Raw genomic sequence first — 14,052 nt, 5'->3', positions numbered from 1 at the left:
AACTAAGAGTGACAAGCTACAATTAGTTTGATTAACAGCTGATTGTGAATTGGTATAGCTCTTGAGTCCAAAACACAATTTGAGAAATTATCATATGCTTCACAGTTTGATCTGCTGCTTATTGCTTTGTGAGTGTGTGTGTGTTCAAGCAAGTGCCTGATAGTGTTTCACACTGAATGTGAAAACAAATTTACTTTCATTAGAGCATCTTGAGTGTGCCCGATTAAAATGATGGGCAAAATTATAAACTCATTTATAATTTACAGAAAATTAAAAAGATCAACACATCATTTGCCGCTAACGTGACTCAGTGGGGCCATTACTGTGCAATTAAAGGAGAAAACTAATTTAATCTCATTTTCAGGTTTCTCATCCAAATGTAACCATGGCAGCATTTCACTATTTTACTGTTTGATATTGATCATGGATGATAGTTGAAAAAGATGAAAAGATTTCTAGTCTTCCAGCCACTCAAAGTGCTTTACACTACATGTCAGCATTCACCCATTCACACACACATCCATACACTGAAACTTTGCCCATTAGGATCTAATCTAAATACTCATTCACACACTGATGGCTAAGCCTTCGGGGGCAATTTGGGGTTAAGTGTCCTGCTCAAGGACACATCGACATGTGACCGGAGGAGCCGGGGATCGAACCACCGACCTTCCGATTGATGGACGACCTGCTTTACCCTCTGAGCCTGTTTAACTTCCTAACGAAACCTGTATGCAAACAGTAATAAAGGAGTGTACGTTGAAGTGCATGGGATTTATTGTTTTACTTTTGTTTTTTACCGTGGTATGGAATTGGTATCGGTAATCATGGAACTTCACTGGTATTGACTACCACATTTCTGTTATCGTGACATCACTATACAGTACACAGTATCCAGACAGAATGCTTTCTGTATAAACTACATGTCTTTTGGAAAAGTCAAAATATGAATGTGACTGTGATCAGGGACCAGTAGAAATGGTTTGTCTGTACTGTGCTGCTGTTTTCTTGCCACCCAAGGCAACAATTACAGTAAATTCATTACTCCATAAAACCTATTATACTACCATTAAAAGTCCATTATGAGATGGTGTTGTTGGAGGATAGGAGGTATTTGCTGGCCCTCTGGGTATCAGTCACAGATGCTTAAGAGGCAGACAATGAGGACTTTAACAAGTTAAATAGCTTTTATCCTATACAAATCAAATTAGTAAGTGATTTATTCATTTATTGCTTAAGATGGCATATCTGTCTCTAGTTCAGTTCACTCAGGATGTAGAGGATTTGCTGACCAGTATGCTGACCTAAACTTCTTTAAAAATAGATATGGATTTAAACAACAGCACCTGTCAGTCGCATACATCTATGAAATCTGCAAAGAGACAAAAGAGAGAAAGAAAAAGGACGAAAATGGCAACAAGGGAGCTTGAGGCCGACAAGAGGTGTTCACAATTTTCTTCCGTCCAACCTCATTAAAATGACAAATAAGCCTATCAACACATTACATTCAATGTCCCTGTTCTAATTTCATCATGGACAAGCCAAGGGACTGGTTGATGATGAGATTAGCGTTATGTCTGTGTCTCCGCCACCTGAAAGCATGCACTGTTTGTCAACGCGCTGTTTAGTTCCCAAGTAATTCAGTTTGTTCTGAGTCAATCAACCTGACTGTGGCGCTCCCTTGAGTGTCACACCGCCTGACTGACAGCACAGATTATATTGCTCTTCGTGTGAAGGATCGCTGAGCAATTGACGCAAAATACCCAAAGAGATTGGATTGGAGGAAGGAAATTAGGCAATTTATAGTGCTGTCATCCCACTGACGAGCGGTTTTTGGTTTATTTTTAATTTGGCTTTTAGAGAAGGAGACAGCAAGGACAGTGCTCAGCATGCTGGACGATGTCTCAAGGACCTATTTGGCTGAATAGGAAATTAAGAGGCATGTTACACTACGGCTGCACGATTATGGCCAAAATGATAATCACGATTATTTTGATCAATGTTGAGATCCCGATTATTTATTACGATTATTCATGATTTTACAAACTAAGAAAATGTGTTTATTGCCCTTTCACAAAAAGTCACACCCACAAAGAATGGTTAACAAGACGAGTCAAGTGGGTTGCTGACATCGCCGCAGACCCCTGACGCAATGAGGACAGTTCGCCCCGGCTGACACTTGCACAGGGAGCCCCGGATGGACGGGGAGAAGTCGCAACAAGCATTAAGTCCACGGTCCCAGGAAGCAACGAGGTCAGAGTGAGGGGTGTTGTAAAGCTCACAGAAATGCGCCTGGCAAGGGCCAACCAGCACCGGGGAGAGGATCCTCCCACACCGAGCGGCCGTCTCTGGCCCGCCAAGTTGAATCCCCTCGGCAGATGTGCCCATCTGACGGGCAAAACGGGTAATATACGGCATATTACTCTTATACAGACTTCAGCCGCAACACTCAGGAAAGATTCTCACAGGCTACCACTGTAGGGTGCGCTCACAGCGGCATGACAGCTCCCAAAAAGTGAAGCCAAAACATCTCGATCGCCAGCTGGTGGCTGGTTGTTAGTTTAGGAAGGGCTTGATTTGAACTGCAGCGCAGTTTTCTATGAGCGGAGAACACAATTAAACTCAATTAATTGTGCAGCCCCATGTTACACTTTATACTTTGTATGAAAGAAATTCAAATAAAAATGGTTAAATAATTTGCATTTTTGCTTTGGTTTCAGTGGTGTAAAACAGTCCGAAAACAAACACAGTTGACCAAGGAGAGGAGTGTTTTTTCTTCCTAGTGTGGACTGATTTGGTAGACCTTGCGTCTAAATAACCCCACTTCTCTTCTACATTACCACCTCCTGTCTGGAGCTACATGTAGCTGCGAGCATGCCATGCTCTCTCTTCCACGCCAAAACACATTTATCTTTTGTTATTTTTTTTTTTGTCTACGCTCATTCCGAGGAATGTCACTTAACTCCAAAATTGCGGTGCCCGAGGCAGATGGTAGAGTATTTGTTTTCACTGTCTGTTTCACAAAGCCGGTCTCATTTGTCAAAAAGAGCGTGATCTGAGGGCCCTGCCCCGACGCCGTTTGTCTTCTATCGATCACCTCTTTGTCACACCTGCCTTTCTTGAAGGTGATGGCCGCTTTCTGTTCTTTCATGCTTAATGGGTCTGCTTTTTAAGGGCTCTTTGAGGACACAATCTTTGGAGGTGGTTTCTTGGGGTTACCAATTGAGAGTTTGATGTGACGTTGCAGTAATCATAATAAATGTTACTGGACCCATACTTAAGGTTCACTAAAAATAATTATATTAATCATAAATCTATCAGACGGTGCGTTCACATGCACTCAAGAATCCAGGTTACTCAAAGAAATCAGGTAAGGCAGGTAATCGGACGTGTTTACATGCACTGTAGTAACCTGGTTACTGTAAATCCCCCCATACATGGAGCAGGTCACTAATCAGATTTTTCCCATAACCCCGACCATATTGTGGAAGCATTACTTATTTTAACTGTATTAGTGATACAAGACGCTGCCTTCGGCTGTTTTCTGTGTGTGTGTGTGTCTGGGTTGGAGCAGACTGATCCTTACAGTGCAAATGTTTCTGGATTTTATTAATAGCCAGATACTCAGCAGTTGAGACTGAGTTATTTAGACGTCTAGAGGATACTTTGTGTTAGTTTCAGTTTTTGTCACAGTGGAAAAAATACGAGGATACATCACTACGAGTTATGATCCACCTCATTTCCCTTTCTGAAGTCTTCCCATGCACATGCACATATGTGATACGCCAATTAGAAACCAGATTATACCAATTGGCTTTCTCCTGAATAGATATAGCCGGGAAATCAGGTTTCTTTAATCTCGTGCCCTGATTTACTGGAGAAAGCTAACCTTAACCTGCTTACTTAAGTGCATGTCAATGCATTGATTGTGCAGTTACTGTAATTGGTATGCACCACCAACTGTGGAGTTGTAAGCCATGAAACAACCATTGCATGCTTGCTAAATGCAGTGTTAAACAAATTTCAACAGAATTATGCTATGACCCATGGAATTACAATCTGTGCCTCCTTCCCATTCTTCCTAAGAAAACATATTTGACTTGTCTCTAAGGATGTCATGATACCATAAATTTAGTAGTCGATACAAGTGAAATTGCATGACTCTCGAAACTTGATTCGATGCCACGGTAAAAAACAAAAGTAAAACAATAAATCCCATGTACTTCAACATCCACTCTTTTATTACAGTTTGCATACTGGTTTTTGTTAGGAAGTTAAACAGGTCATAATTCCCTTTCTATTATCTATTTTATATTGGTGTGAAAACATCTCCTTCAAACTGGATTTATTTAAGTTTCGACAAAAACTACAGTTTACTAGATTACATTTGAACACATTATGATAACATTAGAATTTACCTTCACCCAATATTAATTTTTACTGAATAGACACATCATGATGTAAATCAATGGCAACTCACCTTAATATTAGTTGTTCACTCTGTGCAGTTCTCTGTGCTGCTTACTGGCTGCTAACAACTAACTTTAACTAGTTCTCATCCTGCCGAATTCAACACAGATTTGTTATTACAATGTAGCTTTATCAGGGAAAAAAATAGGGTGTGTCTGCTGATGCGTCGATAGTGAGTTTACTACTTCCCAAACACATTTTCTATGGTCCCCAGGACGACAGGATGCCGTTAGTCTCGCCCTGACAGTGCTATAGAAAAACAAGTACAGTCACCTTTTCAGAATTCTGGTATCAACACAGGCCATTTCGGTAGAATATGACAATAGAGTAGAAATCATTTTATTTTACTTTTGTACGGCACTTTTTAGGTGGCCATTTTAAGATAAAATAAGATAAAATAAGATGAACCTTTATTAATCCCAGGAGGGAAATTTTTACGGTCCTCTTCAGTCCAAAATGGCGGAAGCATAGCTTTGCTGCTGTGCGCTGATGTTGCAATGGAACAAACAATTGACTTTCACTTCTTGGTAATATACATTCTTTGCCGAAGTATCGGTTCCTGTGACATACCTACTTGTCTTATAGCACCTCCCACTGACAGGCATATTAGGTTGAGTGCTTTAATAAGTGGAGAAGCTCTTATTATCTAAAGATAACAATACCATAAAGCGTAAATAGTGTCAATGGGAGCAAACTCGACAATGAAAGCAATGGCTCGATTAGAAACCATGCCTACATGAAAGTTGGGGTGAAATAACCTCATTCTGTTACAGCTGATATTGGAAATGCCTCAGTTGGTTTTTTGACTGGCGGCGCAGCTGTAACACAGAGAGAAATGAAAAATGTGTCAGGCTGAGATGTGGAGGAAATGCTGCACATGTCAACGCTAGAATCACCATCTGTCAGACAAATTCAGAAAAAGATAACAATGACAGGTAAGCGCTGGTACGACTTTTATAAAGTACCATATTGTACACTATACATATTGTCAAGAACATCTAGTCTTTTCATTTAATATGTAATATATACTGTAACATATCGAACAGATGGCTGTTTTCCTCTAAAAAGAGCCCAGGCATGGTAATTCTGTCCTTCCCGCTGTCCTTGCTTGCATCCTCATTTGTCTCCTGACCTTTAATCTCAATCTCCTCCCCCCGTTATTATGTTGTGTCATTAATAGCCTTGAAGTGTTTATCGTAATCAGAGGTGAAATACGAGCGGAATGGCAGGGTGACAGTGGGAGAGAAAAGCGGAAAGAGAGGGTTTTGTCTGAAAGGCATGAACTATCCAGACAGCATGAGGGTTATCAGCCAAAGTAAACACATAAAATGATCCTTAATGCGGATGCATGCTCCCCAGCGATTGCAGCAGACACACCAACGCAAAGGCCATTAAAGGTTTATCAGAGGTTTGCAGTGGCTCGGCCAGAGCCGCTCACAAACAGATGAATATGTTTTTGTGGCATTAACAACATCTGCTTAAATGGCTAACCGGGCACCCGCATTTCTCTCAGGATAATGGGAGACAAGTCTAAAGACAAATGTGCTCTTTACAACTGTAAAGAGAAACCCAGCTGAATGAAACCTAAAGAGGCAGCCTTCCCACTGGTGTTAGCATCAAGATGACATCCCCATGGTGATTCCTACATCACCACAGATTATAGATAAGCCCCCAGGTCAGCAACAATAAGGTGAGGACATGACCCCCATTAAATTCCTGCAACACATACGTGTATGCAACCCCCATTCCTGGTCGCCTGCGTTCATGCAGATGCTCCCCTCGCAACAGCTTAACGCGCTCGCCGAAGAGGGCTCAGTTTGCAAATGACAGCACCAGCAGAGTTAAATCCCTCTAAATGTCCTGAAATGACTCACACAGAAGGGTTTAATAGAAGTTATATCTGAAAAGGTCGACAGCCACCAGACCCGACAGCTGTAATGACCATCAACACGGCCTCGGTCACATTGGACCTGCAAGTAATCCCTTGTGCTTGTTTTATCCAGCTGTACTGTAGGGATCAAATGGGTGGCATTCAAACATGAGGAATAATCCACATATACGGCCTCAGCTAAAGAATCATTTGACACCAGGCTGAAAAGCAGAGTTTCACCGCCCTCTCTGGTTGAAGGTCTGTTTCACCTCTGATCACAACCGCTATCACAATTGGATGTGGTCAAGTGCTCTGTTGCACCTGTAACCACACCCAGCAGTGATGTCACAGTGAACTGACACTCCCTATATTACACTCTTACATCACTGCAGCACCGAACTTAAACTGTTGGAGTTTTTTTAGCTGTTGCTCTTTAAGGTAAAGCATGTTGATTTTCAAATGGTCTCAGTCAAGTCCACTGTCATGCTAGAGGCTCTGTGAGGCTTTAATTAGGCACAGTGGTGCTTTGAGCTAAATGCTAACATCCCCATGTTAACATGCTCACAGTGACAATGTTAACATGCTGATGTTTAGCAGGTATAATGTTCACCATGTTCACATTCTTAGTTTAACATGTCAGCATGCTAACATTTTCTGCCGCCATGGTTGCAATACACTGGCAGAAACCCTGTCTCTCTCTTTCTCTCTTGCTTTTTCTATGCTTCAACCGCATTATTGTAGTGCATCAGAAAGAAAGAAAGTAACAACATGCAAGCATACATCTGATTTTGTGTTATTGCTGTTATATAAATGTAATTTATGGTGCTGTTAGATTGCTGCTAGACCACCCCGTTAATACAGGTGAGTGCCGGAGAGTTGACCGCAGTGAAAATGTTGTTTTTGAAAGGATAAACCCCAACAAATATGGATTGAAACTGAATATTTTGCATCTATCTTTTCTCAATACATTTTGACTTTTGGACAAGCAAAAAGAATACAAATGCTCATATTTGCTCATCAGAGTGTTTTGCAAAGGCAACAACATATAGACTTGACAGTCAACGGTGGCTAGACAGTACGAGGTCAGTGACTACCAGTTGATTGATTTGATTTATTGACATCAGCATGCCCTGGTGTAAAACAGTGCTTACTGCCTGTATATTGTGGCCATTAATGGGTATTGCAACATATGTATCTCCAGTCTATAGATATTTGTATCCATGTACGTCTCACTTTTTCCTGCGTTTCAGCTTTTTTTTTGTTTTTCTTAAAGCAATATCGTCAGTAGGTGAATTTCAATATCGCCCCGACCCTAGTCTGAACACGACCTAATAGAATATTGATACGTATGTGATTAACAGAAACTACTATCTGAATAGGTCATGTGTACAAAATATCAAATTAATGTTGTGAGTGGTCTTGTTTAAGGGTGTGTGGACACTGAATTTCCGTTCATAAACGTTCTCTCTGGGGTCTTTAATTTTACATTATTCCCTAGACAGCATAATGATACCAAATTGAAAGATAATTGTGATAGTTGTGAAATCAGGTATGCTAATTGACAAAGTGGGGTATAAAAGTCCTTAAGGCATCATATCGATATTTATAATCAGCTTATGTGATGCAGTAATTTACAGTACGAACCACAATTATGAGTTATTAGGTTAAAGGGGCAGGGCATCTGGCACTGCACACTCTGTTTCACACTCATTAGCAGCTCATTAGGAGAGTACTGATGGTTCAACTGAGCTTGCAGAAATATTGGATACCTACCCCTCTCTTTACCATACTGCATACAGATGATGCACTGAAATCAAGCTTTTAAAATCAAAGCTTTTTATTATTTGCTAAAAGTAAGATTATTTACCAGCTTTTATCAATCCACTTCATTGCACAAAAAACTCAGATTACAGATTTTTTTAATCAAAATAATAACCAGGATATTAGCCTATAGCAGATTTGCAGTTTAACTAGAAATACATTTTCAAAAATGGTCATAAATGTTACTTCCGTAGCTCCGTTCTCCTTATACATCTATGATCAGCTCCATCGGGGCTGTTTGAATGCATTTAACATAAATTATTATTATTATATGGGTGCTCTATATAGTTGTAGCATCGGCCGATTTGACCACAGAGATCAGAGTGACGGCTGGCTTGACCACACGTTACCGCAATACAATAACGTTTCCTGTCCAGGACAGAGTTAGCGTGCAGCTTTAGCCTTCATGTCTAGCTCTGCTTTTCCTGGCAATGTGTGAAACCCAAAGTGTTTCCATACTTTACTGTATGTGTAGTGTTTACCATGTTGGATTTCAAATGTGAGGGTGCAGCTCGTATCCACGCGGACCCTCCTGTTTGTAATTTCGGCTTGCTGCTGCCGGCTGCGGTTTGTCTCGGTTGAAGGACACGGGACAGGTATGACGTCCCGTTACTCTGACTACAACAATAAAGGCAATAACTTTCCTCTACCTTCATTTAGACTCAAATGAAGCAAATAATCGATTCTGGCAATAAAAAATAGATTTCAAAATCGTAAAAAAAAAAAATTGCGATACATAGGTGAATCGATTTTTTTCCCACCCCTAATATATAATAATTACAGTGAACTGCCTTTCGTAGGTATAGCTATGAACGGTATATGAGAACAGCATGAACTAAGAGGTGCAGGGATTTGCAAACGATAAGTTATGACAGAGAGTTGTATACCATAGAAAATGAACACTAGAGTTTCATCCCGTGACTGTAGACAGGATCTCTTTCTGGAGTCTAACAAGGGGGACGGCCTGAAGCTGAACCACAGACAAATGAAGTGCTGTGTGTATTTTCTAACCTTGGACTGCTCATCCTCTCCCTGGGGTGCTCTATGACATTCCATGTTTTACTGAAAGTGCATTTGAGTGAGTCAGCGCGGTTCGGCTGCTCTGCGCTCACTACCACTCTGCATTACCATAATGATGACTCAGTCCTGTTCTCTACCACCCTATCCTCTCCAATCCCGTCTCCGCTCTCATGCCCTCTCCTCTCCCAACTCTCCTTCCACTGTCCTGTCCTTTATCACCTTGTCCCGTCGCCTCCTATTCTTAGACTGCTCATCCCTTGACCACTCCTCTCCTCTTACCACATCGCTCCTCTTCTTACAGTTATTCACTTCCTCCGTTTGTTGACACAACCTCCCATAGCTGTCTGTTATAGTTTTCCCACTACAGTCGGGTAAAAGGATTTGAATCGTAATGTTGTGTTAAGGGACCACAATGTCATCGGTCCTCATTAACCGGCACACTGATGAGTTAAACTGAGTTGATGGATACTGGCCAAGTGTGTAACCAAGCTGTTCTACCTTCAGCCAGCTCTGTGTTTCCTCAACCCTCCCAGCGATCGGAGCTCATGTGCTGAGGCTGAAAATAGAATCTGCTGCATCATATTCCCAGTCGTCCTGGTAAAGTACCTATGGCTTAACATACTGCCGTGACTGCTCGTCTAGGAGAAACTGTCCTGGATCTGGCAGAGGTTTTTCCAGAGGGACTGCAATAGATTTAGAGATGGATAGAATCTGCTATCTTAATCGATAAAAATGTACATACTGGGGTTTCCTACCAAATGCAATGGTATGTTCAAGGTAAAAACAATAACATCTCTGCTCCTTCTGTAACGGATGGTGTTAACGTGCCATTGCGCTCCATCTCTGATATTGGATCTCATAATGGTCTTAATTTCCTCCACCTTCATCAAAGCCTTGTGAGATATACGATATACACTTTTAAACACATTCCCACAAATTTGATGTGATGGAGTCAAATAAATGCAAATAACAACATGTGTGTATTGCATTAATTGCAAAAAGACTCCAGCCAGCTATAGGTTTCCATAATAATAACTAGAGTTGTTTCCGATACCGATACCAGTATCAGAAATGTGTCTGATACTGCCCAAAATTTGGCGAGTTCGTCAGTCTATGCACCGATTCAATACCATAATTTAATAACCCAGAAAAAAAAAATTGTTTAAATCGTAAATCAATTCTTCTTCTCCGCTCCAAAACAGTAGCCTTCACTGTGCTGTTACCCTGCACGTATCATGGCTGCCACTTTCAACTACTGCTTTAGAGCAGCGAAGAAGAACTGATTGCAGGTAATTTGTCAAGTGATGATATCAAACAACAACAGTGCGGTGCTAGTGGAGAGAGTAACGGTAACGCTAGTCAGAGCAAGGAAAATGTCAGCAATTTGGCAACATGTCACAGTGGGAAATCCAACAAGTAAAACTGAATAATAAAAGAAAGTTCTACTGCATTCATTCTCTGTATGTATTTGTTCATGTTTTATAAATGGTTTAACCTGAGCCAGGTCACACGACAAAGATAGTAATCATATCACATTCATGCATGCTCAGTAGTAAGCAGCTGTTTAATAATAATAATAATAATAATAATAATAATAGCTATATTTTTTTGTTATCTCCCTGGTATCAGATCAGTACTCGGCCGATACCGCAAGTTCAGGTATCGGAATCGGTAAGGAAAGATTTGTGTCAGAACATCTCTAAAAAGAACATAAATTTAATAGAAACTATTTCAATATGATAAATTGCAGAAGGGACAGACTCTCTTTATAATACTCATCCAGCCTGTGTCTAAATACTGCCAGGATGGTGACTCTGAGTGAATAAATAAATCAAATGGGAAACATAATATTGGGATGTTTCCTGGCAGGGCTTAAAGACTGTTAGATGGCAGCATCTGATGCTCTGAACCTGCCAGAGTGAAAGGATAATGGGTTTAAATCAAGGGCACAAAGGCGGACTCAGCCTTCTGTGGACCATCTAGGTCACATTCAGGACCAAAGCAGGCAAATATGTAATGACATGCAACATGTTTAACTTGTAGAACACGTGTGGATTTGATAAATGATTCAATGGCTCCATAATAAACTAAACAATTTAAAAAAAATTTAACCTGCATATCAAATTCAAGGTGAAACTTTGAAATGACAAGATGTGCGAAGCCTTGAAAAACTACTGGTTAATAGTGAAGAAGTGAAGCTTCAACGACTTTACATATTGAACTGCAAAATATTTTTGTTAAGAGTTCATCCATGAAGGTCAAATGGCTTAAAAACCTCAGTCTTACAAAAGTTGATGTTTCTTATACAAGGGTTTTAATATTGTGATTAAAAGCTGCAAAAGCTTGTATATATGTTTAACAGATGTTAATGTACTAACAAATCATTTATATTAGTTAAACAAGAGTGCAGTCCAGTGTAACGTATTAACATTCATGAATATTTTAGTAACAATGACTTAGTAATACATAGGCTGTGGTTTGTAAATTATTAGCAAAAACTGATAACTTTTTAGGTTGATTACACATATTTGAAAACTAATGAATTGGAAATGATCTACCGGCAACATGTTACAGCATCTATGATTCAATTTATTTAGTCATTTATCATATTTCATTATGTTTCATTTAGCACCAAGTATTGTAATATAGAAACCAACCCTTACTAAAGTGCCACTAAACAGTAATCAAGTGTTTGGGAACTTCTTCATAGGTTTGAATAACCAGCATTTCAAGACTTTTCAATCTTTAAACTACTGTACAGATTGTGGTTGCTTACCTCTCCAGACTTTCAGGTTTCTTGTCACAGAGAGTTGTGCAGTCAGTGATTCAGATATGAGGGGTTTATATTATAACAATCATCTTAAATTTTAAGCTTAGTTAGAAGAGATGCAGCGATTGCAATTTTCTTTTCCAATTTTTTAAAAGTCTGCCTATTCCGATTTTCTTTCAAAGAACTATAATTGACAGCAAGGCGCCAGACTAACTTTTTTCACCCACGTCCCGGAACATCCCAGAAAATAATTTCAACAATTCCAAAGTCAGTCTAAACTGTGAAAAATTCAAAATGTTATCCTTTTCCTGGTTTGTTATTGTCATCTATAGTGGTAGGGAGAGACCCCGTGCTGTCTGCAGACGAGCCGATCACTGTGATTACTCTGAGCAGCATCATGGGAATGAATTGCAATATAATAAACGTCTGATTAGGTTAGTTGTTCCAAATGTTTTATGGTTGTTCCTCCACGACTTATTTTGGACTCGCAGTTGAGACAGATTGCAAGCTTTATGTCTTCTTCACTCACGCTGAAGAACTTCCACACTGTGTGTGTGGCTGTGAGTGTGTGTGGCTGTGAGTGAGTGTGTGTGTGTGTGTGTGTGTGTGTGTGTGTGTGGCTGTGACGTTATTCTGTGCCATTGGGTGTGCAACACAAAATTATCATGTGGCACGTGTTAATGTGACCAGCAAAAAGTTGGAAATAAAAGACTGGTCAGCTGGTCACCCGTCATAGTCAATCTGCTGAAAACTGGCCATTTCGATCGGCAGCCGATTGATCGGTGCGTCTCTATTCGTAACAATTATAATTCGAGAGCTACTGTGATATTAAGACCTGAAGAAGAAATTCAAAGAATGTGTGTGCCTTTAAAACCCTCCTGACAACAGAGGAATGCACTATATGGAAACTTAAATGTATGCTTCAACACACGTTATAAAGAAAACAACCCCCGCCCCAAATAAGTTCACAAGAAAATAACCAATGTCCACTTGAATATCCACAAGGTTTGTCCTCCTCAACGAGGCCGCATAATCCAACCAAAATGTCCAAAATACTAAAATGTAACACATATCCTCCCTTCAAAATGCAAAAATACAAATCAGGAGAAGCAATGCATTGCAAAAAACACCCCAAAAGAATAAAACTCACCGGACATAGTATTGGGAAATGGTAATCCAGCCTTGGCTTGATTTCCAGTCCTGTGCTCAATAATTATGGTCCTCAAATCACTGATTTCCTTGTTCACTTCAGGTGGACAACCATACAAAGGAGCATGCTTTTTCCCAGCTAAAGCCTTCCTGGCTCTTTATTACTCCTCCATGTACCTCCACAAACATTTCCCCTTCTCCACCCCAAACAATTCTCTTCCCTTTGTCCCCCTGGCCACGCCCCCTTACACCTGTGATCCAGGAGGAAACAGGTCACCTGACTGATCACCTGACCTTACCAGTGTTGGCTATATGTGAGTATTAAACCATTTAATATTTATATTCATAAATCCTTCCCCTAAATGTGTGGCAGAGTCACAATATACAGCGAGTACAGATCTCTCATCATCATAGTCAGACAGCAGACATTAAATCCTTCAACCTCATTAAGTTAAACATTATTAATCAGTCCAACGATCAGTGGATTGATATCCAATTGCTTTCTTACATCTAATCAACATATTGACTAACTCCACTGTGCTATCAGACAGGACATGGATCTCTGGTTTATTCAAGATAAAAGTGGTATCGACTCTCAGTTTCCTTTTATTTATTTTTTTATTTAATAGACTTATTATTTGTAAATTTTGTATTTGAAATACTTTATTTTCAGCTTTAAAGCTTATCATTAGGAGGAGAGAACAGACATTTTAAAAAGGTAAAAGTTCAGTAATAGTAGTAGATTACACAAATATGATGTTTAACAGAGTTATCTGACCAAGGCTTTGATAGTCATTTTCGGTAAACAGTAGAGACATTTATATAAATGTCAAATTCTTACGCCATCATTTAATTAATAGTTTTAACACAAACGCTGTCAAGGTCAGTTTCAACCTAATGCTGTAAGCTGTTTAGTCAAGTTCCATCAAGTGATAATTTTGACATTAACACT

General features: G+C 39.9%; 1 protein-coding gene across 1 annotated transcript in view; it reads right to left on the bottom strand.

Moving 5' to 3' along the window:
* b3gat1a (beta-1,3-glucuronyltransferase 1 (glucuronosyltransferase P) a) overlaps window positions 1–13,209 on the bottom strand; it is a 167,314-nt gene extending 154,105 nt beyond the window's left edge. Inside the window, exon 1 of the mRNA XM_074641494.1 lies at window positions 13,102–13,209. The gene's annotated coding sequence lies outside the window, so the exon portion shown is untranslated. The remainder of the gene's footprint in view (window positions 1–13,101) is intronic.
* Between the last annotated feature and the right edge of the window lie 843 nt (window positions 13,210–14,052).

Source organism: Sebastes fasciatus, chromosome 7 (assembly GCF_043250625.1).
Source record: "Sebastes fasciatus isolate fSebFas1 chromosome 7, fSebFas1.pri, whole genome shotgun sequence".
In the NCBI taxonomy this organism is placed as follows: Eukaryota; Metazoa; Chordata; class Actinopteri; order Perciformes; family Sebastidae; genus Sebastes; species Sebastes fasciatus.
The sequence above is the reverse complement of the archived record's forward strand: the minus strand, read 5'-3'. Positions and strand labels throughout refer to the sequence as shown.